This window comes from Haemorhous mexicanus, chromosome Z (genome assembly GCF_027477595.1).
Source record: "Haemorhous mexicanus isolate bHaeMex1 chromosome Z, bHaeMex1.pri, whole genome shotgun sequence".
Classification (NCBI taxonomy): domain Eukaryota; kingdom Metazoa; phylum Chordata; class Aves; order Passeriformes; family Fringillidae; genus Haemorhous; species Haemorhous mexicanus.
Genome location: NC_082381.1, coordinates 36,613,902 through 36,638,629, shown reverse-complemented (window position 1 = coordinate 36,638,629; position 24,728 = coordinate 36,613,902). Strand labels below are relative to the sequence as shown.

The window sequence follows — 24,728 nt, the reverse complement described above, 5'->3', positions numbered from 1 at the left end:
TACTATTTATGCTCATATATAGGCAAATTTTACTGGTCAAGCAGCCTAATGAACTTACTGAGAGTAAAGTCTGAAGGAACTTCTGATTAAGTTGGTAACATGTCAATTAACTTCCCAATAATTCTATACTGCTAAAAGGCAAAATCCAATCCAAAACACCAAAAACAAAGAGGACGTTTTAAACATGGTTCTTCAAAAAGCACTTGCTGACCTCCTAAATAATGAAAACCAAAAATGATACATTATTCCCTTTGACTCACCTTTTAAAACAGAAAGGGGGTATCTGAGCTCTCTGTCCTGCCTTCCCTATGTGTTTCTATGTGTGAGGCATTGACTTGGAAAGCAAATGGCATTGATCAAACCAACTGAAGTGAACTCAGTGGCCACCAACAAGAGCACCATTGTCAGGTAGTCACCCCTGCCTTGCTGTCTCTTATCCAGCAGCAGAAGATGAAGAACAAGGAGCACAATGGCACTTACCAGTGACCTGAACAATCACATTGTGGCTGGATTTATACTGGAAGCCAGATGCATTTGACACACCTTAAGGAATTACAGCCAGTCACCCAGAAGAGCTCTTTCTAAAAACACTCTGAAAAGCTTTCTGTCTAATTATGTAGTTGTACACAGCTGAAGACAATGCTGGCTTCAGCCATTAGATATTTTCTTCCTAATTGTGCTTAAACACCGGAAAAAAAATCTTTAAAAACAAACAACCTGCTTTTGTCTACATATTTTACTTGACAAACTTCACATTCGTTTTACTTGCTTCACTTCTTCACCTTCTGTTGAACTTAGAAATATTCCAGCTGAATTTCATAGCAGTTCTTTTCTTAAAGCATATTGTATTTTTTATCATTTAAATATCTAAATGTGGCCAGTTTCCTCTTTAGGCCTTTAATGATATATTCAAGAAATCAGATGCTCTGCAAACAAATACAAAGTATAAAAAATGCTTATTTTGAAAAGTAGGAACAGATGGAATGAAAGAATCATAGATAAAGGCTTCTTTTAACCTGAAAGGGTATTGCTCTTGATTTGCTAGCAGAGCTCCATGTACAAAACAGGTACTCACGTGACAAAATTTAAGACTGCAATACCTTTTTGATATTTGGGGTTACATCTTCCCTGCTTGACTTGCTGGTGCAAAAATGAGTATGCTGGCACCTAGAGCAGTCTGTGCAAAGTTCCAGGACTGATAGCTGTCCCCTTTCACACAACCCATGGGTATGCAATTATGCTCCCACTAACATTTGCTTGTAGTCTGACAGATCAAAGCCACTAGTGACATTGGTAGTGAACTACATCCTCTGTAGCTTCAAAAACTCATCTTGAGTGGACAGAAAAATCAGTTGATGAAGATGTGCTCTCCTGCCACCGAAACACATCTCCTTGCAGAGCCAAAGGGCCTCTTGCTCCTGTGCTTCTCGTACCTGCACGCCATGGAGCTGGAAATGCACCTGATTGTCCCAGAGACTGCATTCACTAAAGCACGTCTGTTTCCACTGCTGCCCTGTGTGAACCACTCCAGTTCACATCATATTTGGATATTCAAGTTTGGCAGGAGAACCACAGGTGCAGTTTTTTGCCTAAACCTCTTAGCAAGTTAGAGCCCACCCTCTCACCACAGCTGCAATCCATAACTCACAATTAAGGCACATACATGTATCAGCCTAATCAGGGCGTGCACTTGTAACAGCATGTAATTCACGAAGTGCATGTGTCTATGCAATTAGTGTGGGACATGTAATTATGGAGCAAAACAGACAATTATGCAGTAAAACCTGCGAGAAAACACTGCTTCTTTCTGGAGGAGCCTTTCTATGCTAGGACTCCCAGCATGGCAGAGGAGACAGTGAGGATTGCTAGGAGATGAAAAAAATACATTTAAAAGAACCACCCATTTATTTTCCTCAAAACATTTTGCCAGAACCTGGGGACAACTTCGTGAGGTCGTGGCAATAAAAATTATGCTCCAGACACTCCTGGGAAGGGCAGAAATCAATCTACTGATGAATTACTAGAAGAAGGGAACTGAGACAGCTAAGGACAGAAGCAGATGGCAAAACAAAGCTTTTCAAGACAGTCCAGGCCACAGCACCTGCCCGGGTCAACTGAATGGGTGCGGGAAAATGGAACATGTTGGGATGAGCCACCGTGGGTGGGGGGAGGTTTGGAGGAGGGGGGCAGTGGGATACACACAGACCCCCATGATTCAGCTGTTTGGGGGAAGGAGGGGAGCTTTCCAGGGGGCTGCTTTTGCTCCTCCTTGATAAGCCTGCACCAGCAGCTTTCTATTTGCCACCTACAGGGAGAAGGCTTTTCAAAGCCTGCACCATTACAAAGACCTGTGAATGGGAAAAGGGCTGCATTCAAACCTAATTGTAGTCAGTCATAAGGCATTCACAGTGATGCCCTTTAAGTACTCATCTAGACCCAGATTTTCCAGAAGTTGCTGTTACATTTACACTGTCTCTGAATGTGTGCTCATTTCCGTCTAAGTCATGATGCAACAGGGCAATTAGTGTCACTTCTACAATGCTGCTGCACATTAGTAAACTACAGTTATTAGCAGCTTAGAAAATTATTAGCATATTTTCTCTTTGGCTGAATTCTTCATCTACAAAAGTGTAAGTGTTTGAGCAATCAGCTCTTTTAGAAGGAATAAAATGTGGGTGTGCTACTAACAGGACCCAACAAACGTGCCCTCCTTTGTTTGAAGCAACAAAAAATGCCTACAGAAACAAGTGGGAGGAAATCCTTCTGAGTCAGATCAACATTCTTCTGAAGCATCGGTGGCAGTGGTGAGAAGGGAGAGGAAAGGATTAAACAACTAAGAAGTTTCATGGTTTAAGAAAATCTGGAAGTTTCCTCACTGTGGGCTTTTACAATCACTCCAGCCAAGTTTCAAGACAGCTTTTGATGTTAGTCTCCTGGCTTCGTTAGCACTGTCAACCTTAATTTCTTTGGCTTCATATTATTTTAGAGATGTCCTGTACTTCATTTGCTCCTCCTCCCCCTGCTTCAGCACTGAGCCAGTGTTTTGTTCAACCCTTTCCACTCTTCTCTTCAATCTGACTATCAGGCCCACCATAGATCAAGCAGTTTTAGTAGTAAAACCTCATTTGCAGGTGGTTTACTGGCTAATCCATACCTCCTTGCTGATGTCAGTCATTTCCCTCTTCACCTACTGTCTTGGCATGCCTCTCTGATTGTCTTATTCGCAATTAAGAAGGAAGCAAATGATGGATTTGTTAGGAGACTGACTCTGGCAAACCTTCAAGGGAGCAGCTGCTTTCATTCACCTCACCCTTTTGAAGAACACAGTCACCACCTGCATACCAGATGGAGCCAATCCCAAACACTGCAAAGACACAGAAGTCAGCTGAACCTCTGTGGTTCCAGACAGACACCCTGTCCAGAGACAAAACTCCTAGCCAGCAGAGGTATTGCCCCATGCCTCCTAGCGACAGTAAGTCTTTGCAGAACTCATTTTCTTTAGGACCTGAAGTGTTGCAGCTCATAATGAACCAGAAAAGCTACAGCTGGTTAAGAGGCGATAGCATCTATCCCTCACAGCCCATGGTCCCTACCACACACCAGGTGCTCAGACACGTCCCACCATCCCAGCCCATCCCAGGTGGGAATGACAGCCCAAAGCACCGTGGCAGCCCCTGTCTCACAATGGTTCCTGCACTCCCTCCCTCCCTCAGCAGGGCCTCATGGGGCAGCTGCCACCCCAGCTAACTCCAAAAAATATGGTGAACGCCCCTTGACACTGGAGGAAGAAGAATGTGACAGTGGGAGCCTTTGCACAAAGCAGTCTAAAGAAATGGGCCAAACATCTGTGTTTTAGAAACAACCTACTTGGGTGAGCTAAGAGAAAGCAGTAGCAGGAAAAAAAAAGTTCAAAAAGATCCTAGAAATGGAGGGGAGAAGGAGTGAAGATGATGATGTGGAACTCAAGGAAAGAAAGGGTTTTTACTCACATTACTTACTATACATTTTGATTAAAAAAAACCCAAATCAAAACATTAAAAAAAAATCCCAAATCCAAACCCAAAATGTTGTCTTCTTGCTTCCATGCAAAAAGGTCTTCCTTTTTCATACAGTATTTTATATTGACATCTAAAGGTTTTTAAAGTACTAAGGGAAATGTTGCACAGAAATTTAGACGTTTTCTCTTAATGAAATAAAATTCAAGTTTCAGGGAAAAAAAAAGCCAACCCAACAAAAACCCTCAAATCCTTTCGCCAGATTTTGAATTTAAGACATGTCAGGCACATGCTGACACTACCTTGAAGAGTTCCATTCACAATCCTACTTGCAACCAAAAAGCAAAACCTGGCCTGTTCCTCTCACAGGGCATTATACAGCGTCTTCAATACAAAGACTGAAACAATATCTGGTTACTAAAATGTGTTAGTGTTGAGTGTCACAGTGACATTCTCTGCAAGCAGCTCTCTACACTCTTCTGTGACTTTTCTGAAGCAGCCAGACAGTACAATATTTTCTTTGTGAAATGCTGGTTTGTCTCCTAAACACTTCAGAAATCACAAGAGTACATTCAAATGCAACAAAAATCAATGCAACTTTGTGTTACCTCCTCCTAAGAACCAGGCAGGGGCTCTTTTGGACTACAGACAGTGATAAGTGATGTGCGGATACAGTGCCAAACAAAGTGCTTACTTGGAGAGCTTGCTGTGTGACTTTTTTTACGTGGTTTTCCTATTTCCTTTTTTCATGTTTTTGCAAAGAAGCTGTGATTGCATTCATTCAGAAAACTCGTGAAAGGCTCTGCAATATTCTTTTGCAAATATCCATCTGAGCCACAGGGTTCAGCTTCCCCATGTGATACACTATAAAGCTCTTTTATCAAAGAGAACTCCAATCTTCTTTTGCTGCTGTAATAAATTAAAGAGGGATAAAAATGGCCCAAGAATCATGACTACTTTAATGATAAACATATATTGTGTGACAGGATATTTTAATGATGAGGACACAGCCACTTTATACTGTATTTTTTCATATGTGCCTCTGTAGCTCCAGTATTTTTTTGTGCCCTCAATAACAAACAGGTGAATTTTTTTCCTGGGTAAGTCAGGATCCAAATTTGTAATAAACCTTACTATTTCCTACTAATTCCAGGCTACATAAATTGAAGAGGTATTCTACTGGTAGGAAGCTAGCTGATCTTGTAAGCCAGTTATTTTCTCTTGCTTCCTAAAAACAGAGATCTGGCCCCTCCATGAAAAATTTGCAACCCTAATAACTAGATTTCAACCAGTGCTACAGCAGCAAGAAAATCAAGTATCTTCCTTCTTCAATGCTTGCGCAGCTGTTGTAAAAAAACAACAATTAAATGCTGAGTCCTTTTTACAAAATATTTTAATTCAGCAAAGAACTGAAACTGCACAAAGCACCTGTATGGACAAAGTGATTTATCCAGAAATTAATATTTAGGGACAAAAGGCTGCTAACTGCTGAGTGAAAAGAAATATCACCTCTGATTAAGAAAAAACAATGCAGAGTTTATTAGAGCAGGATGGTTACACAGCTGGTAGTACGGAAAGCAACATATATTCAAGTGGTGTAGATGCAGATACTACTCTGTGTGGGGCTGGTTAGCTTTGCTATGGAAGCTGTCTTCAGTTTTTCATAATCAAGATGGAAATCTGAAATTACAGGGAGCTGTGATTATACTCTCCTAAAGAAAGTGCAGCACTGTTTGGTACTGCCACACTCCACATCACACCCCATTTTCAATCAGTTGCACACAGGGAGAGCCAGGAGCTTGAAGAACCCAAGAGATCAGAAAATTGGCAATGATTTCAGGTACCAGAACCTGCGGTCAAAAGGCCATTCTCCTGTTCTCTGCACTGTTGGCTTCTTGTAATGTAGGTCAGCCTGAAAGTGCAACTGAATTAGAGCAGCAAATGCGTGCAAAAGAAGGCATTTCATCCAGAAAAATGTGGTTTTATCATCACTCTCATCAGTTCAAATCACACTTCTGATGCTCCTTTCACCTGCAAAATTATTTCCACCTCAAATTAAAAGGCACCAGTAGGTATTACTATTTCTCATGCTGCTTCACTCAGTTCCCTAGGACAGAAAGGACAGCACACTCTGTGTGCAGGCATGGGAAACAAACCAACGCCACTGTGGGACAGCACTGGACTCAAGGTCAATACAAACCACGTTAACATGTTAATCAAGCGCACCACCACAGATGGTTAGTACTTTTTAACTTTGTTACACATTTTTCCTAAGGCTTACTTTTCCATGGCTTGTGTCCAAAATCTGCTTTTGCTGAAACATGATTGAATTCCAACAGCTGGGATACTTGATTTAAAGAGATTGTGGTGCTAAGTCACTTAAATTGGTAAATATGATCTTGTGAAGCAGCCACCAATGCTGCCTAAGGAAGCACAATGGTCTGGTGGAAAAATAAAGAGCATCCCATCCAACTAACACATATGGAACCTGGCACCATCAGAAAACTGCCCACACCTGGCAGGCAATTCAATTAATGACAAAATCCTTAAGGAACAGAAGGAGAATTTCTTCTTTACAACTGAAGGTCACAGATGAGGTCCTGTACCACTGCACTTTCGGAGGCCACTTGGCTAGGCTCCCCACTCAGCTGGTGCTGGTGGAGCTGAGCTAAGGGCTTGGCAGTTCAGTAGCACTCTCCAACACTCAGCCTCTGGACTGATGTTAAATCAAAGAGGAGAAATCCCAGGAGAATAAGAAAAGAGAAATGTTCAGCTTAACAGAGAGCGTAATACCAATACTGAGTTGAGCAGAACACGACTTCTGAATGCACGCATGAAAAATCAGTTTCACAAAATGCTGCAGTTGAAATCTGCCCTGCACATGTTGAGGATGGAACAATTGCTCTGATAAAGCATGATCTAATCCCAGCGGGGAGGGGAAAGGACGCTAAACTAAGCCTTGCTCTTAATACTCTCTAACCCATCTAGATAATGTCAGCACAAGGAAAGAGTGACCTTTATGGTCGCTTGCACGAAAAAGAATAGACAAGGGGAAAATTCCTCAGTCTTTTCATCAGGGGCACAGGGTTCCTGTTCCACCTAAAGAATGAATGCACAACTCTCCTATGTAAATGAGAGAGCTCGAGAAAAATACTGGCATGTTAATCATTTTGGTGAATAAGAAAGGGACTTCCTAAGGAAGGAATTTGGGTTAGGCAGGGGCAGGAGGTAGGCAGTAAATGGAGACAAAAGGCCACGCAGTTCACTTGCTCTCTGAACAGGTATTACGGTTGCTAGGAAAACCTGCTTTAATACATGTAAGGAACAGAGATAAACCTGCCTTAAACAAACAAATAGGCTCTCTGGGACGTATCAGTATTAAAGTCTTCTGAGGATACAGTCTTTCAGCAGCTGGCACAATTCAGTAAATATTTCATAAATGGCAGCCTAACCTCCAACTTCTGAAAAAAGATACATGATCTCTATGCTGGAGTTCTTTGACCACTTACTTTCAAGGGCAATAGAGTAGGAATTCAATGCTTTAACAGAAACAACCACCTACAAACCTTTGTCAATAAAGACTAAAATTTTTCACTTTCAATTCTCTGTTTCACAAATGTTAACGGCTGGAGGTCATACTGCGTTTAACTATTTCCTAAAGCCTAATTAATACTTGCTGTACTTCTGAAAGGCATGGCTGTTCAATACCTACTGGAGTTTGACAAGACTGCTGCCAAAGGGGCTATGCTGGGCTAATGGAACAAATTATGCTCAGAAATGTAGGGCCAAACATCTGTTTCTCTGACAGCTGTAGAAAGCTAAGAATTATTGTTGATGTTTTGTCTTTATCAGTAGGACTTGTTACAGCTGCTCTCATCCATTAGATTAAGACCCATCACAGCAAAATCTCCTTAAATGAAGGTATGCCTACGTAACTGGGCTTGGTGGAGTGTGTCTCACCCAGCGGCAGCCTGCTCTGCCAGGAGCACAAAGAACAGGGCAATGTTTATTCACTGCAAGCACTGAGTCTTGGGAAGGTTACAGTCTGAGGTCTCAACCAGCCAGGAGACTTAAGCACTTGACAGATTGCTTTCTTCCCAGTTTTCCAAGGAAATGGAATTATTTTAAAGCCAGAGACCTCTAAAATGCTCTATTGAGAGAGAGCATGTAGTTGCTTGAAAAAGTCCCTATGTAGAACTAGCTCTACCCAAAATGTATTTTAGGCTGCTACCTCCAGACCCAGGCAAAAACCCATATAATTTGAACATTATAATAAGAAAACTGAAAGGATATGAAAAAAAGAGGATATCTAGCCTAGTACTAGCTCAAAAATCACATTATGTAAGTGAAGAAGGGGAAAACGTGATGGTGGTCCAAGGATATAACTGGAGTCTCTGCCATTAGCTGTGTTACACACACAAGTGGGAAGAGAAGCCAGTTCCAACAAGAGTGGCACATCACCTCCCTTGCCTGCGTCACGCTCCCCACTGTGTCACCATGCCCACTGTCCATCACGGAACTACCACACAAAAATGCTTTCACTCCCAGTCCCTTTTTCCAGAAACAGCTCAAGGAGAAAACAGCATTTGGAGATTTTAGCTGAAGATTTTATACAAGAGCCAAAACCTTGTAACTCTTGTGGAGTGCAATTTGCAGGGCTCTCCCTTTAAGGGCATGCATGTAATTTAATTTTCTGGACGGTGCACATAGAAACCCCCCCCTTCAAAGATACATATCAACAAAATGAAACTTGCTATTGTTAAATGATGAATGCAATATAGCCAGGATGTTTGACTTTGACATATCATTTTAGTGGACTTTGATACACTATTTCAACAAATATCCAGCAAATAAGTAATATTTAACGGGAAGTCAGACTACAGAGTCCACAAAACAGTTTTGCTAGTGAGAGGCCAAATGTGTACAGTCTGTAAAGAAGGAGGATGTTGCTAAATTCTCCACATGCCATTGCTGTCCCTAGGCTATTAATAGGACATACCATTTGAGTTTGGGGTTTTGAACAGTTAGCAACTTCATCTATGCTTTGCTTGTAACAAAAACTACGCACTTCGGTCATTTCACTATTTCCTGCAGGAGAATATTTCATTGAAAGTGAGACTTGCATAGGCTGTTTTTTAAAAAATTCCTTCTTTGGGGAAGGTAGTTGAGAAATCCCTGGGACATCTCCTTCCAGCACCTACCACTTCCGGTCCCTCTGCCCCTGCTTCCCTCCCCTCTTCCAAGCAAAAACTCATTACTCCTTCTTTTCCTGCTGAAAAGGTCCTGATTAAAATGACTTACAGCACATCTGGACTATATTAGGATATTATTTGATTAAGGTGTTCATTGCTTTCTCTTTGGGCACATGGAGAATTAAGATAATGGTGGAGGAAAATGTTATTAACTGAACTGGCTATTCCAGCTCAAACTGCTCTGCTTTAAAATTCCTTCAGATTGCCCAGTCCCTCAGATATGGGTTCTTTTTTACCTAATTACAGAAAATTAAAATAAACAGTGGTTAATTCATTTAATGTTAGCAAGATCACTAAAGCCAACTAAAGTGTCATATTAAGAGTTGCTGAATTTCTCAGACAATTTGCTATTTGATAGGAAATGCTTGCTTGAAGCTATTTTAAACAGTCATAAAAAGGCTCGACATTAAACAGCAAGCAACACCACACATTTCTGTAGAAACACAAGTTTGACACATTCCAGATCAAATTGCTTTAGAGAGGGGGGAAGACCAGACCTTCTCAAAAGAACACTGTTCACTAGCGTATCACACAAGCAATAGCTTGGTTTTCAGTATTTTAACTGACTGCATGAGACTTCAGCTATGGAGTCTATCTACCTAAAAGCCAAAGCACAGGCTAGTAGGAGACAGCAAGTCATCCTGGCTTCCAGATGCTTTCCCCTAAAATACCCTTCCTCATTTCTCAGGAGTTAAAGAATGTGCTATCCTGGTGTATGCACAGAGGTATCAGCTAAGTGCCACAGCACACATCAAATGCCATAAAACCCAGGAATGCTGTTGCTGCTAAATGTGACTGCCCACAGTACTATGCTTAATTTCCTCCAGCGTTAAACAACTAAAAGATGAAGCTGAACAGACAACCTGGAAGTGTCTTTATGAACTGAAATTTGCTGTAATGTTAAGAAAAGTAACACACTCAACTAGTGAGAAACATACCCCTCCAGAGCAACTAAAAACTGAAGCCAGAAGACTTTGCAAGTGCTGTCTGAAGAATACAGACACTGAATGTGCTGGCTGGTTCTCCTAGTTATCACATGCACAGGATATACAAAAGTGTATCCTCTCCTTAGAATCAATATCCTCCTGTATTACATCTAGTAGAAAGTTGTAAATTTCACTGCTGCTCACAATGAACAAACCAGCTGCAATTCAAAAAATTCCTCAAGTATCACGTGGAGAAATGCTGCTTTAAATACACCTCCCAATATAGAAAGATAAAGATTAAATGTGATAGATAATGTGTGGCAGGTCAGAAACCTTAGCCTGCCCTTTGTCTCTGTTTCTGTAAACTCTGAAGCAAACTCCAAACATGCTGTTTTCCATAAAGGCCTTAGCTTTTTTTGGCTGGTTAAATCAAATTCCTTCCCCAGCTCATTACAGTACTGTGATGTCACATGCTAAAGGAGACCTGGTTTAAAAAAAAATAAGCCCATAACCTCAGTCCATTCACACAAAGAGAGTCTTTTACAAGGAAAATGCCAGTTCACACTTAGAAAGAGCATGACTTCACTTAACCTGTAAGGGAGCCACCTCCTTAGAGATACTTTCAAAAGCACTGTGTTGGCAAGAGACCTGTTTTCAGGCAGCATTCGCAGGAGTTTACTGCTCAGGTTTTTTGCGGGTATGTTTGTTTGGGATTTTTTTCTTCTTTTTTTTTTTTTGTGGTTTTTTTTTTTTGGTTGTTGGTTTTTGGGTTTTTTTTAATTTTTCAATTTTTTTTTAAATTTGGGTTTTGTTTCGATATTTTGGTTGGGTTTGTTGTTTTTTTTTTTGGTGGATGGGGAGGCTAGAAGGGGGCTGGCAGGGAGAGCCACAACTCAACAACACAGCATGTGGCTGGCTTAGTACTAAGAAACAGCATATACATGAAAGGCTGCTGTGAAAGACACAAGCTCTAAGCAGTAGTAATTAGCAGTAATTTTTACCTATCAGTAAACAAAAAAAAAAGCTTGACTATATTCTTTCTACAGGAGAGGCTGAAATGTTAATGGAAGCACTCAGGCCACCTTTCATAAGCTGTTTCAGAAGACTCAGGTCAGGGTGGGGGTGCACAGCTTGTATGGAAAGTACCAGCCATATGGAAAAAAAACTGGATACAAGGAGTGTAAAAAAATCCTCAAAACACAAACAAACAAACAAAAACCCATCCAAATTTCGAAGGGTGACAGAGAAAACAGGCAGCACTTTTGAACAGCACCATACCTGTTCATTACTGCTGCCTGTGGGCTAGTGACATTTGAGTACCCTTGGATTAAGTTTCCTGGAAGCTTGATAGTTTAAGGCAAAAACATGAGCTGTGCTGACCAAACATCCCCTGCAAAGGCCCTCTGGACTTTGGGTTAAAACGGCTTGAATTTAGGGTTACACGTGATGCTAAAAATGACATAGCTCAAGCAAATTTTACTCACTTGAGGAATTACATAATACATTGACTTGCTTTCTTACTTCTAGGGCATCAGCAAAAGGAAAGCACAGCCATTCTTTACCAGCAATGATGAAAGTGACATTTTTGACAGGAGAACCCTTGAAGGCAGTGGCAGCTCACTTCACCAGATGCTTCACAACCTGCCTGAGCCACATTAAATGAGGCATGTCAAGCCTCGACATTTTTAAAATGAGTAGTAAGAAAAGAGAATGTAAATAAGGTTCTCACTAGAAAGGGATAAAAAAAAAAAAAAGGCACTCAACACCCCTGTCCTAAGTTAAGAGTGGCTTTGGTGAGCCTAAAGTGACAGGAAATACCATGTGCCTTCATGTAACACTTCCCACACTGTCTGCATAGCAGAGGGATAGATATTTTAATACACAGTTACAGATTTTACAATGCTAGCTATTTTATTCCCTTGGATCATCCCAGAATTTTACACTATGAAGAGGGATAAGTGTCCCACAGAGAAATAAAATACTCTATTTAAATGAAGTGCGAACAGATTTAAAATGCAATTTCTATAGCTGATTACTGATTAAATACGAAGTTTAGGTAACCTTGCCTCATCCGTGGTCACTGAAGGAGCAGAAGGTCACAAGATATTTATCTTCTGTACTCTCCCTGACACCAGGTGTCTAAAGCCCCACATGCCTGGGAGGTCACTGGAGGACAGAGCTGTAACTGGAGCACTCCCCAGGTGTGCAGGAGATGGAGCTCAAGACCCTTGTTTGATAGAGACTCTTGGGAATTGTCCATTTGACATGCAAATGCTCAGTTTTCACTGAACCCTAAAGGAGTTGCACTATAATTCTTCTTTTTTTTTTAAATGACCTGTTTCTCATACCAACTAGTTTTGGAAAATATATTGGTATAGTGCAAGAATGAGTGGGCTAATGGTAATGACATCTGTCCAGTACAGCAGCATAGCTTAGTAGCAAAGGCAGCAGAGACACCCTGCTAAACCCTTTTCTGCTATACCTGGCCCCAGATAAACCAACAAGCTTTTTCCCCCCAGGAACTCAGACTCAGCATTGCCAGCAACCTAAAGTAAGTTGGGTTTTTTCTTATTTTTTGTTGTTTGGGATTGTTTTTTCCCCTTAAAGCATCAGTCCCACCCAAAAGTTTATTTTAAAAACATAAATAAAATTGTAGTGTTCTTGGCTGAAACAAAAAATTTGAACTGAAACTTGAAACAGCTGAATGCTCAAGAAACAAATAAAAATTAATAAATCTAACTCAAAGTGGTCCAAGAATACTTAAAAATTATTCTTTTTAACTTCAGAATGATTCCTTTTAACTTCCTGAAGTGCAAAGATTCTTCACATATCTGAGTTTTTAACCAACTCTTCTGCATGACTATAAGCAGTATGCCTCCGGGTCCCTTACATCATGCCATACTGAAATGAAGTTAAGTCTACAAAGACTGAAATGCTTTTTTTCTCATAAGGAGTCTGTACTAGTATCAAAGATCCACTGAACAATCAGCCATTATTATCTTCTAGAGACACCAATGGCAAGATTACAAAAGGCAGCGTGGTGGCCTCAGTATCTGGGGAAAAAAAGGACCCCTGCAAAGTGATTTACCTGCTTCAGACCCTAATCTTACAAATTTGCAGCACAAATGCACATTATAACAAAAGATTCTGGGTTTCGTGTCTAAATCTGTGTGGATGCAATGTTAATGTAAGCAAACAACTCCTATTTATTTTCTTTTTCCTGCAGGTCTGAGGATCCTCAGGCCTGCAGCACATGGAATGCTGGTGCTGAATGGCCACAAGACTGCTCCGTCCATGCCAAGAGCCCACCTGAGAAGGCAGATGAGGTGTGTAAAGCAAGAGCTCAACCAGTAAAAAAAAATTATGGCACGTTCTCTGCCAGGGCCTTCACTCTGGGAGACTTCTTTAAGCTGAAACAGCCCTCCTCTGTGAACCCTCACAGAACATGATGAGGCACTGAATGTAGGGCACAGGTTTCTGGGAGAGGCCATCCCAGATTTCAGCAGCAGTTTTCAACTTATGGTTTTGGTTCAACACAAATTCTTTAAAAATGTGGCAGAACCAGTGATCTGCAGTATTACATCGCCTGATTAAGCAGTAACAAAATTACAGCATCCACAATAATCCCTTTCAGCTGCCTCAGGCCACAGATGCTTTTCAGCTCAAACACCTTCCCACACTGGAGGTAACTGCATGACTTGAACCACAAGGGTCATTGCTACAACCTAGTAAACAGCTAATTCTGCTCTTTTAACATATGGGAAAAGGGAAAAAAAGAAAAAGGGGAAAAAAAAGGGTGGGGGGGGGAGGAAAAAAAAAAAAAGTGTTCCTCTTTATGGAAAGTATACACAAGCTTAACATAAACCAAACAAATCCTCTTGTGCATCCCTTTCCTGTTCAGGGAGTAAATATAAATACCCTACCTGACTTTCTGAGTCTGTTGGACTAGCATGGTATCATTACATGACTATTAAATACAAGATGTGCAACTGCAGAGGAAAAAAACAAGTATCAAAGTATCAGAACTCTTCCCTTACCGCCTTCTGTACCAACATGCCTCACTGGAGGAAGTGCTATTCCTCTCCTCTGTGTGCCAGCAGAGCTGCCTGCAAGTGAGGGAAGGTCTGACGGGCCCAGAGCCACCACATCTGCACATTATTTTTAAACCATAATCTCCACAGACATTTCTATCTGGGACTGCAAAATGAAGACTGCCCCAGAAGGCTGTCTGCTTGAAGCAAAACTGGCACTTAAGCCTACAAGTGCTAGGGTTCACTAAACATTTTAATGATCTCCTTCTCCTTTTACCAAAGATTTTAATGATCTCCTTCTCATTTTTAATACCTCCTGTAGAAATCTACCCTTACCAAACCAGTGGAGGATTAATTATGGGTGGTGAACATCTGAGGGCATCCTGTGCAAGGGACCTGAGTAAAACAATAAAGATACAGGGCATAGGGTAAGGCTTTTAATGCCAGCCTGTCACTCTCTGGTTTGGTGCTTTTTCACTTTTAAGTGATTTGCTCCATTCCCCAGACTTCTCTCCAGGTAAAACATTTCTGACCTCACTGCATGGTTCCAGCACGGTGAAGAGATGCAGGGAGCACATCTCATGAGAGGGAAGGCAGTTTCCTGAGCAGGTGCCCATCCACCCGTGATGCCAGGCCGAGCATGCTTGCTCACAAGCTAATTTTCAATTTTTGGCAGAGACAGCTCATAGCAGCAAGGGAAGGCAGTTTGACAGAATTCCTTTTTGCAACAAAAACTTTTAAAAAATAAATAGCTTTCTTGGATATTTCCTCACGTTTAAGAGGCTATTTGAAAACAAGCAATTACAAAGAATTTAATCTGGTGAGCAATCTTAATTGTTCTTCCTCTTCCTTCCAAGGAAATCGCACACTTTAAACCCAAAGGCCAGTTTTATTTATTTTATGAGCACAAATTGGGTCTGTCAGTTCAATTTTCCCAGGTGCTATAACCTGGTCTCCTGTTCTTACAAAGAAGAACAGAATGAGACAACCAGTATGAGACAGAAATAAAACCAGTTTCTGAGATAGGTGTATTAACAACACATCTACAGCTCAAACCTCTCCTTTCCAGAGAGCACCCCCCACCTGAAACTCGCATTTCGGACAAAGTCTGCACTGCTGCTCTAGCAGCAGGAGAAAAACTGCTCAGCATGAATTACCCAAGGATGGCCACCAAAATTAATTCCAATAGGAAATTGTCACATTAAACCTTGATGGGGGAGCAGAGGGCTCTTACATTTCACTAGTGCTTTGCATTTTACAGTGAGGAGGTGCAATGCAGTTGCTTTTTGCTGTCCACTCTCATAGGGGAAGGGGTCCAGTGCCAGGCTCTGATGCTGCCTACTGTCAGGGCCATGTCTTCTTGTGACAGAAAAAGACTACAGCTGCTTTGGGAAAAAAAAAGCTCACACTGGCAGTGTGTACTTGTACTTACATGAATGTCCACTCACACTGGCTGCTGGGTTAGGTAATGTAAGTAGGAAACCTTTAACCCTGGTGAAAACTAAGAGTGTGTGTTCAACCCAACCCAAAGAATACTTGCAGGCCCTCTCTCCATGCCATTTGGATTGAAATTTATTTCCAATGCTAAACCTGGTCTTCCTTCATATTTCCATGCTGAACAGGTAAAATTTCCTAAATGATGTGTTCACACTTGACTGCTCTGGAAACTGGGGCTTTGGGGGCATTCTCCATTCAGAAAAAAAGTGGCATATGGCATGTTTACTACCCCCAGCACAGCAAACATAAAATACCTTGTCAAAACTACCAGGGATGGAGCAATGAATGCCAATCAGCTGAGAATGCTACGTGTCATGAAAAGATGAGGGCAGGAAAAACAAGAAAGAAAGGTCATACAGCATCCCATTTCTTTTCCTCAGATATTGACAGTTAATATTTAAGGAGCTATTCATCTCCTTACCTGCTCTTGCACACAAACAAGGAATCTGAAATGAAAAATTACTTAAGTTTGCTGCAAGCCACTTAGAAGGAGAAAGACTTCCTCTCGTCTCTTCTCCACTTTTTCAGTACCTCTCAAAAGCACTGTCTTACCCACACGCTTTCGTTGTGGGTACTGAAGAGGGTGAAAATTCCACAACCTGTGACATCACGTGTGACCACTGCCAACACCCAGTGTGATTCCTGTAGCCAGGTACCACAGTCACCCCACAGTAAACTCCTCACTCTTCTGAGGTTAAAAAGCCTAAAGCTTCCTCAGGCATCTCTCACTGGAGGGGTATACAAGCAGATGAGTGCCTCCTTAGTCTTCAAGGTGAGATAACCCAAGCTGGCCTGACCTACACTCACAGTAGGAGTAGGAAGCCAGCCTGCACTTCTAAAAGCCACCTTGAGCTGCTCTGTGCTCCATGTGGGGACACAAAAGGGCAACTGAGCAGTCCTCTATCAGCTGCCTGATGGCAATGGTCCTGTGCAGGCTCTTGCCTCTCCCTAAACACAAGAAATTTCCTCTGGAATGATTTTAAATGTTGCTAGCACTTCAGATGACCTGCCATCCTACATGCTGAGGTTGTTTCTCAGGAAAACACAAAAGACAAGGAAAAATACCCAAAACCAAATCAGTCCACAACCACCCCAGTTAAAACAAGCAATTTATTGTGGTAGCAAGGAGCCTGTGAGCAGTGTTTGTTTTGAATTGTTTAGATAAGGTGGCTGGAAACAAAGATCCTCAGGAATTTTGAAAAAGCTGATAGAAAAATGTTTGTTTTAAAACAGAACAAAGTGTTTAGGTAACTCCCAGACTCCTAGTCTTGCAAGCTGGAGTTATGCTTGTTAATTTCTATTAATTCAGCCAAAATCTAAAGCTTTTTAACTTTGGTGCCATCTTGCAAAGTTACATGCCCTGCACTGGCAAAACAGAGGAATGTTCAGAGTTATGGGAAGCATAATTTCTTTAGTGTAGTCAAACTTTCTCCCATATGGTGCTCTTCCAGATGCAGAATTGCTGTAGCTTTGAAGAGACACAGTACTTTAACTAAACACATAGATAGAAAATTAGAAAGGAGAGATCTCAACAGTCTGGAAAAAAACCAAACAGTTATTTCTAACAACAGCACCCACTGCTATCTGCCATTTACCTAAAGGAGACCAGTAAGGAGCACAGGACAGCTTATCAACATAAATTGGTTATGCCAGTCTATTACAAACCAAGATTAACACTACAAAATGTCAAACATCCCCAAGCTTAGAAAAGATGTGTGTATTTCAAGTTGCATTTAGTGCTTCTTTCACTTAGTATTGGCAAATTGGTCAAAACACACCCAACTTTGTTCTATAGCAATTCATTGGTTTCATTAATAGGGTAGATTTTTTTTTTTTTTTTTAATAGGGTAGTTCTCTATATGCCACAACAGTAGCAGCAATAAAATTACTTTATGTCAGGGAAACGACCCTCCAGATTTTTTTCCCCTGATTTCCTCCCTCTCACCCCAAACCCTGAACCTCCTGCCCTTCACCATCATCCAGCACCAGCAGAGTGTTCAGAGGGAATCCTGCACAGCACCACGATGATGCTGACTGGCCAGGTGATGCTGAGTTTCTGCTGGGACAGGCAGCAACTTCTGAGGCTAAACCTTGTCAGAGCTTTGCGTTTTCCTTGAAGAACAGCTGAACACAGCTTAGGAGGTGCAGGCAGGCCATTTCTGGTCTAAAAACACAGCTTAAGCTCATTTCATAAAAACCTTCAAGAAATCCATACTGTTGCTTTCCTATGACTCCAGAAGGATGTGGGAAAGGCAAACACAAGGAAGATGTCTCCTGGTCACAGCTTAAGTCTTAGACACGCATCTGTTGCCAACACAGAATTATGCCATCCAGCAGGACTTCACACAAACAAAGACAAGAACTGTGATTCTTAATCAAATGAGCAACAGCATTTCAGGAAATGTTAAGGCATCTTTAACTACAAGACAAACACAAGCATGCATTCCCTGATTACAGTGGTTTTCTAGCATTTAGAGGCAATTACTTAAATTTTTCTAGCAGTGTGTTACTGATAAGCTTGTGTCAAGGCACTGGCTTATCTTCCAAGTCATTATGAATTTCCTCTAATGCTCCCTGCTATAAAACTAAGCTTCACTGAATTGATGGCAATGTACAAAGAAGTGTAGATACAATTGTAACAATAAATTCAGTATTAAAACTTAACTCATTCTTCGACTAAATAATTGAAGAATTAATAATAATTTCTCTCTCAGCAAGTAAAATTCCCCTGGAATTCAGGATCCCCCTGAAATTCCACTACTTTCTGAAACACGAGATTCAACTATAAAGCTAGACAGGAGAGAACAGGAATGAGCTTGCTGACAGTAAATGCACTGAAACAAGCACCATGTCCCACTATAAGCATATTCCTCCTGATGCAAAAATATTTATTTATTTAAAAAAATGCAAGGTTGGAAACATCTGAACTGTCTTTCACATTTTGGAAGGGGAGGTGAAGAAGAATGCTGAAGGAGATTTGCCACAATGAGGCAGAAAACCCTCATAAATACAGGATATTCCTAAGAAGCACAACTTGTCCTAGGACAACACAGATGCTCAAGTTCACAACAATGGAAGAAAAGGTAAGGCACTCTGAAAGTCAACACATATGCATACAGGTTTGCACATCCGAATCTTGAAGTCTGAGACTGTGAGACTCGTGGGCACTTTAAAAGACATACCAATCTGAATAACAAATAATACCAAAACCTTGTTAAAGAGAGGGCTACAGATCTTTGACTTGTGTGATAACTGATTAATTAATAGAATGTGTGAAAGAGCCTTTTTTTATTGATAAGAACGTTAAAAAATTTCTTAATGAAGAGATTTTAATTTTTTTGAAGTTATCCTCCTGCAAAATTATTTCTCCTCATTTAAGAACTGATGGTGCTGCCATATTTGTCAGTTTCTTGTCATTAGAGCTTCAACATATGAATTAGGCATCGTACACAGACAGTGCAAACTGTTAAGTATTGACAGACCTCAAATCTTACTGTACAAATACTGTGCTACTGGTTGATAGTTTACTAATCTCAGAATTATCTGGAGCAACTGTTTATGTTTTTTTGGTTTTTTTTTTTTAACAGGGTTGATTTTCCTTCACACTAAGATTTGCCTACATCTTTTGCCAAGACACATGGGCATTGCAGCAGCTGTAAATACAGCGTGAACACACCTAGCGTACACACAGTGTTCATTATGAAGCTCTCCATATATTGCTAATGCTCATTACCTCTGCTTGCCAGACGAAGAAAATGCAGCTCTGGCAGTCTCCACTGCTTGAAGCAGTAGATAAGAAGACACACAGTGGCTCCCTGGCTGCTGGAGCCCACCCTCCAAGTGCTCTGCCCCATCTGCGTGGGGCATGAGCACTGGTGACTGCTGTAAGCTACCCCTTCAAGTCAGCTTAACGAAGAGGTTCACCACTTGCCAACTGTGTGGCAGACCCTGAAACACCCATCAGTGACATGAGGCCTCCCAGCATTTCTGTCACTTCAGAAAAGCTTCCTCTCGGCGAGCCCTGAGTACCACAGATGGTCCATGGGGGACATCGGCCAGAGGCCGCCTTTGCTCCATCACTGCTGAGAGACCAACTGCTGCCTCTTGGAGACTGGAGAACTTGGAATTATGATTACCTATGTTAACTTGTGTGTCTGAAATTTCTCTTTTCTGAGTTTTTTCCCCATAATGTTTTCTCTTCCTTTTATTGATCATTGGTTTTCTTCAAGCTTTTTCTTCAATGCCAGCTGTTCCTCTTCTTCCTCTGGCTTCTTCTATCCACCACCTACTTGCATCTTGATGAAAAAGGCCGTGCTAAACACATCAAGGAACATTCCTTCCATGTAGCATCTTGTAATAGCAACATCCCGTGGTTTGAGCCCGTTCACCCTGCCTCTGCCCAAGCTAACTTCCACTGAAGTTTTGTGTATGGATCCCCTTGGAACATAATGCTGAAACACAGCTCATCAACTGCCCAACAGACCTCCTGCCTGGCTTTTTCCAGGCGTTTACAGATCAGTCTCTCACTCTAGTCAAACATCAGCATTGAAGCATTTGTTTTTAATTCCCTCCTCCTATTACAATAATAGCAACAATAAAATCAACCCATAATGATTTCCTGGGCTCAAGTCAACTGCTCAGCAAATTAGGGCTCTAACAATGACAAGAATGCAGAGTTTTGGAAAGCAATTCTAATTGTTGTTCTAGCCTGTGTCCCCTGCTGACAGCTGTCTGCAGGAGCAGCGAGAGGCTCTCTGCTGCAGCATACACTTGGGAATTGCAGTGATCAAACCTGCATGTAGAATGAGCTTGTCCCTTCCTCTTTCTGGCATCATATTATCCATCTATCCATCTATCCATCTATCTATCTATCTATCTATCTATCTATCTATCTATCTATCTATCTATCTACCTATCTACCTATCTACCTATCTATCATCTCCATATGTCTAGAGGGAGATAGACAGGAAGAAGTTCCCACTGTGATAACTCTGTGAGGCCAGAGAATGACTTTATGCTGAGCATTATTCACATAAATCTATGCACATGCCATCTCATGGCAAATTCTAAGCCAAGGAAAGGCTGCCCAGCTCAAAGTGTCTTCAACCAATACTCCTATATGAAAAATTGCACAGAGGCAGTTGGAGAAACATGGGATGGTACTGCAATTTCATATACTAAAGTATGCAATCTGGAAAGTGCAGGCAAGAAGAAATCCATAAAGCCATTCTGTCATTCTTTTACAGGGATGATGAGCAGAACAACACCTTGCATATTTCTAGTCCCACCATACAAATACCTCTAACCACACTGTAAGCACCTTGGTGTTTCACAATGTCCCAGGAAATTATCTTAATTTCACAGAGTACTCTCAATCAATATTTTAAAAAATAATTTCTGTAGCATATCACCCTTCCAGTCTATTTTACAAAACCATGGACATTCAGCTGTTAAGGCAGTCATCAAACTGGGACAACACTTGAAAAATAACAAGCATTAAGCAGCATGTCAATTATTTGACTCATGGCAAGACTTGTGAATTAGATGCCAGGGCATGAATGCCTTAGTATGACACTGTACCAAAGATGTGGTAAGGGCTCTGAGATTTTACCCGGGACCTGCTGGTGAATGGTTCTGTTCTACTCCCTCCAGGGTAGCTGTCCTTTCCTGCAGGATATGGCGTAAACTGGCCTAAGACGTCACACAAAACTCTAACACGGTTCAGGAGGAAAGGCAGAGCAGCTCCAAACTCTGGGAGGAAGAGCCGGATTACCATTCTCTGAATTACTTGTGGAGCATTACCCACTGAAAGATAGTCACCAGCAGGGAAAACCAAGCGACCCCTGCCATTCTAACGTTGTTACTCTGACATGCAATTCTGACAAATTTGTCCATTTGCCCTCCCTCACAGACAACCCTTCTTCACACAGCCATAAGGGAGGGCAAGGACGGCTTGTCAGTAAAAAACAGTGTGGGGCTTGTGAGAAATTCCTTATGACAGCTGTCCTTTGTCCACCAAACTGAACACTCACACTGCAATCACTCCTTTTTTGGGGTTTTGTATCAATCCTTCTTCCTTCCACAGCTGAACAGAAACCCCTAGAAAAGGGCAACAGTGTAACCATGGAGCACCCCAAGAACACCATCTGCCTTTCCATGATCACAGCGTGTGACCATGCATCAGCTTCACTTTTACTTCCAACTGTTGCTTCTTTGAACAAGTGGGCAGTAATCAGGGCTTTAGCTTGCTGGAAACAGTTAATGTCAAGATTTATCTTGCATTATTAATACACACTGTGAAAGGACTGGAACTGTAATTACTTTTAGACTGAATGCCTAAGGTTTAGAGTACAAGCTGTCTGGCGTTTGCCTAGCTCTGGTCTGAACGGGATGCTCTGGTCACACAGCAAGATCTGGGGCAAGCCTTGGCTCTTTCATTTCTTGGGAGCAGCCAAAGGGCTGGGGGAAGCGACTGGGGGAGTGGCAGCTCTCAGCTGAAGCAGCCACGCGTGCCTGTGGCTTCCCACTAAAAACTCTTTCCCCTGGCTGTAGTCTTCTAAAAAAATGCTGAAGCACCTGTCTAACTTTATTGCCCCCAATTGGCTTCTCCGGTTTTAGTACAGGAGAGCTTAGAGAGTCAGGACGCCAGGAAAAATCTCAAGCTGATTTTCAAACAGCAAAAACATTGCAGCAATCCCTGCCTGCCCCCTACCCGCTCCCCGCCCGGACTGACATGTTTGTTCGGTGCTTTCCCTTTCTGACTGACAGGCTAACAAGAGCTCGGTGTTCAAAAATAACTTTTATGCGGAAGATAAAAATGTATTTTATGTTTCTTTTTACATACTTTGTAACTCACAAAGTGAAAGACAGGAGAGTTTTGTGAGGTGAATATCATTTATCAAAACTGACACATTCAGAATGAGACAGGGATCTAAATCAGTTATTGCCACTAGAAAAAGAAATACAACAGCTAGTCTCAAAACTGAATTTTGTATTCCCTATGAGGATCTAAAGCTGGCAGTACTCATCATGTGAGAACTCCGACCTATAAATAATCTTAGCTTAGAACAAATGAACATATTTGCATAATGCATTACAGTTTTCTGGCAGAAGAAAAAATAACACCAAACCAAAACCATGTCTCGTTTTTAAGGAAAATACCCAAGCCATTAAAGCCGACCTCCAAAAAAGGAAATGTCTAATCTACAAGTGCAAGTATCCAAACCTGTCTCCAACTCTTCTCATTCCGTTTTAATAAGAGAGGAAACCAGGCCACCAGAAGTTTACAGACTAATGCAATTACAGGGTGGCTCAATAAGCACTGATTTGTCTGTTCTCTGTGACATGCAAGATAAAGCTATGCTAACAGGTCTGGCTTTCCTTTCACAAAGCTGAATACTCACAAATCAATCACAGTGGATGTTTTTCAAGAGGGAAATAGCAATCAGTTGTTCACAAATATATGAATGACTACTTCTTACAGCTATTTTTAAGATCCATTAACTAAATAATTGGATTTACCTATAAATAACAAATGTATTTTCATCAGATAGCATTTAACATTTCTTACATCACAGGTGAAAAAAAAAAATCCTCTTAGCAGTATTAAAAGGCAAATAAAATTAAACTCATAATCACAGCACCACTTCAGAGTCACCATGAACTTTGAAAATTCTGTGAATACAAGGATACCAGTGTACCATTAAAAAGTCAAGTCGCTGCAAAAAAAAGCCACTTGAAGAAAAAACAAGTTGTTTTGCTGTTTGCAAGTGGGATGAACGTGGGAATCAGCCTCTTTTCTGGAATGGTGAGCAGCAGTTTGCACGTGGACAACAGCAGAGACCTGGACCAGCTCCAGATGTACTGAAAGCAGAGCTCCTTTTTTTTTTTTAGGAACCACAAGCACTACAGACCAGGCCTTTAAAAGAAAAATGCTGGAATCCTGATGCTTAAAGTGAAAGTCCCAGAACTGGCTTCTGACGCCTGTTTCCGGGACAGACAGATCGAGATGGTACTGAGGTGTACATACGCAGATCTGAATGCTAAATTTCGAGTATTCAACTTCAAATTCAAAATTCAAATTCAAAATTTGGGGTTGTCAGTGTCCTACCAAAAGGAAAAATAAAATATACAGCAGACGGCCAATTCAATCACTAACTTAATGTCCAGTGCTTAAGAATCTAAGATTCTGAAAGGAAAGGACTAAAATGCTACTTAATTTTCACCACAGCCTGTTCAGGAAAGTTACCAAGACCACTTCAAGAATTTGCTGATCGCTGAATCTAAAACACTCATGCCACAGTCCAAGAGCAGACATTTCTCCTAACTAAGGACCATCATTATTCACACTGTTGACTACAAGGGAAAATATCCAGCTTGCAAAAGGATAATTCAATTTGATCCAGTCAGAACCCAAGCGGGACATCTGTGCTGTTCTATGAGGGCATGGAAAAGCTCTTGTTTTTCTACCCAGAAACGCCCTTCATAGCATGCTGGTATTCTGCTCAGTGGAAGCCATCATACTTTGCTACCCTTTCTGACTTTGTACAAACATGCATAAAGCAGTATTTTGTACTATGTCAGCTGATAATTTCAGGAAACACTTGTGGACAGAGCATTGCTGAGTAAATCAGCTAAACAGAAATTACCCAAAGGAAATAAATGGCTGCAATTAAGGAATCGTGAACATCTCAGCAACTAAGTAACAACATGGCTAATGTGCTTATCAGTGCCTTAGCACCGACATCTCTTCTGACCAATTAGTGTCTCAAAAGGGCTAAAGAAAGACCATAGCTTTCTGAGATGATTCGACAACCAACTATTACAGAAGCACTGCCCAAACCTGCAGCATAATTAAGGGCATGTCTTCAAAGCAGAGCTCACCAGACTCACACCTGTGTGTTGCATCCCCCATCACCACTCTGGTTTGCACACAAAGACCTCATTACTGAGTTTGGGAAAAGTACCCTTCTGGCCTAGTAACACAGGCTGGAGTCCACAGGGATCCTGGCTTCATGTTGGAACTGC

At 41.4% G+C, this 24,728-nt stretch overlaps 1 protein-coding gene across 5 annotated transcripts in view; it reads right to left on the bottom strand.

Moving 5' to 3' along the window:
• Window positions 1-24,728, bottom strand: part of PALM2AKAP2 (PALM2 and AKAP2 fusion) — a 269,580-nt gene that overhangs the window by 23,355 nt on the left and 221,497 nt on the right. The window lies entirely within an intron of this gene.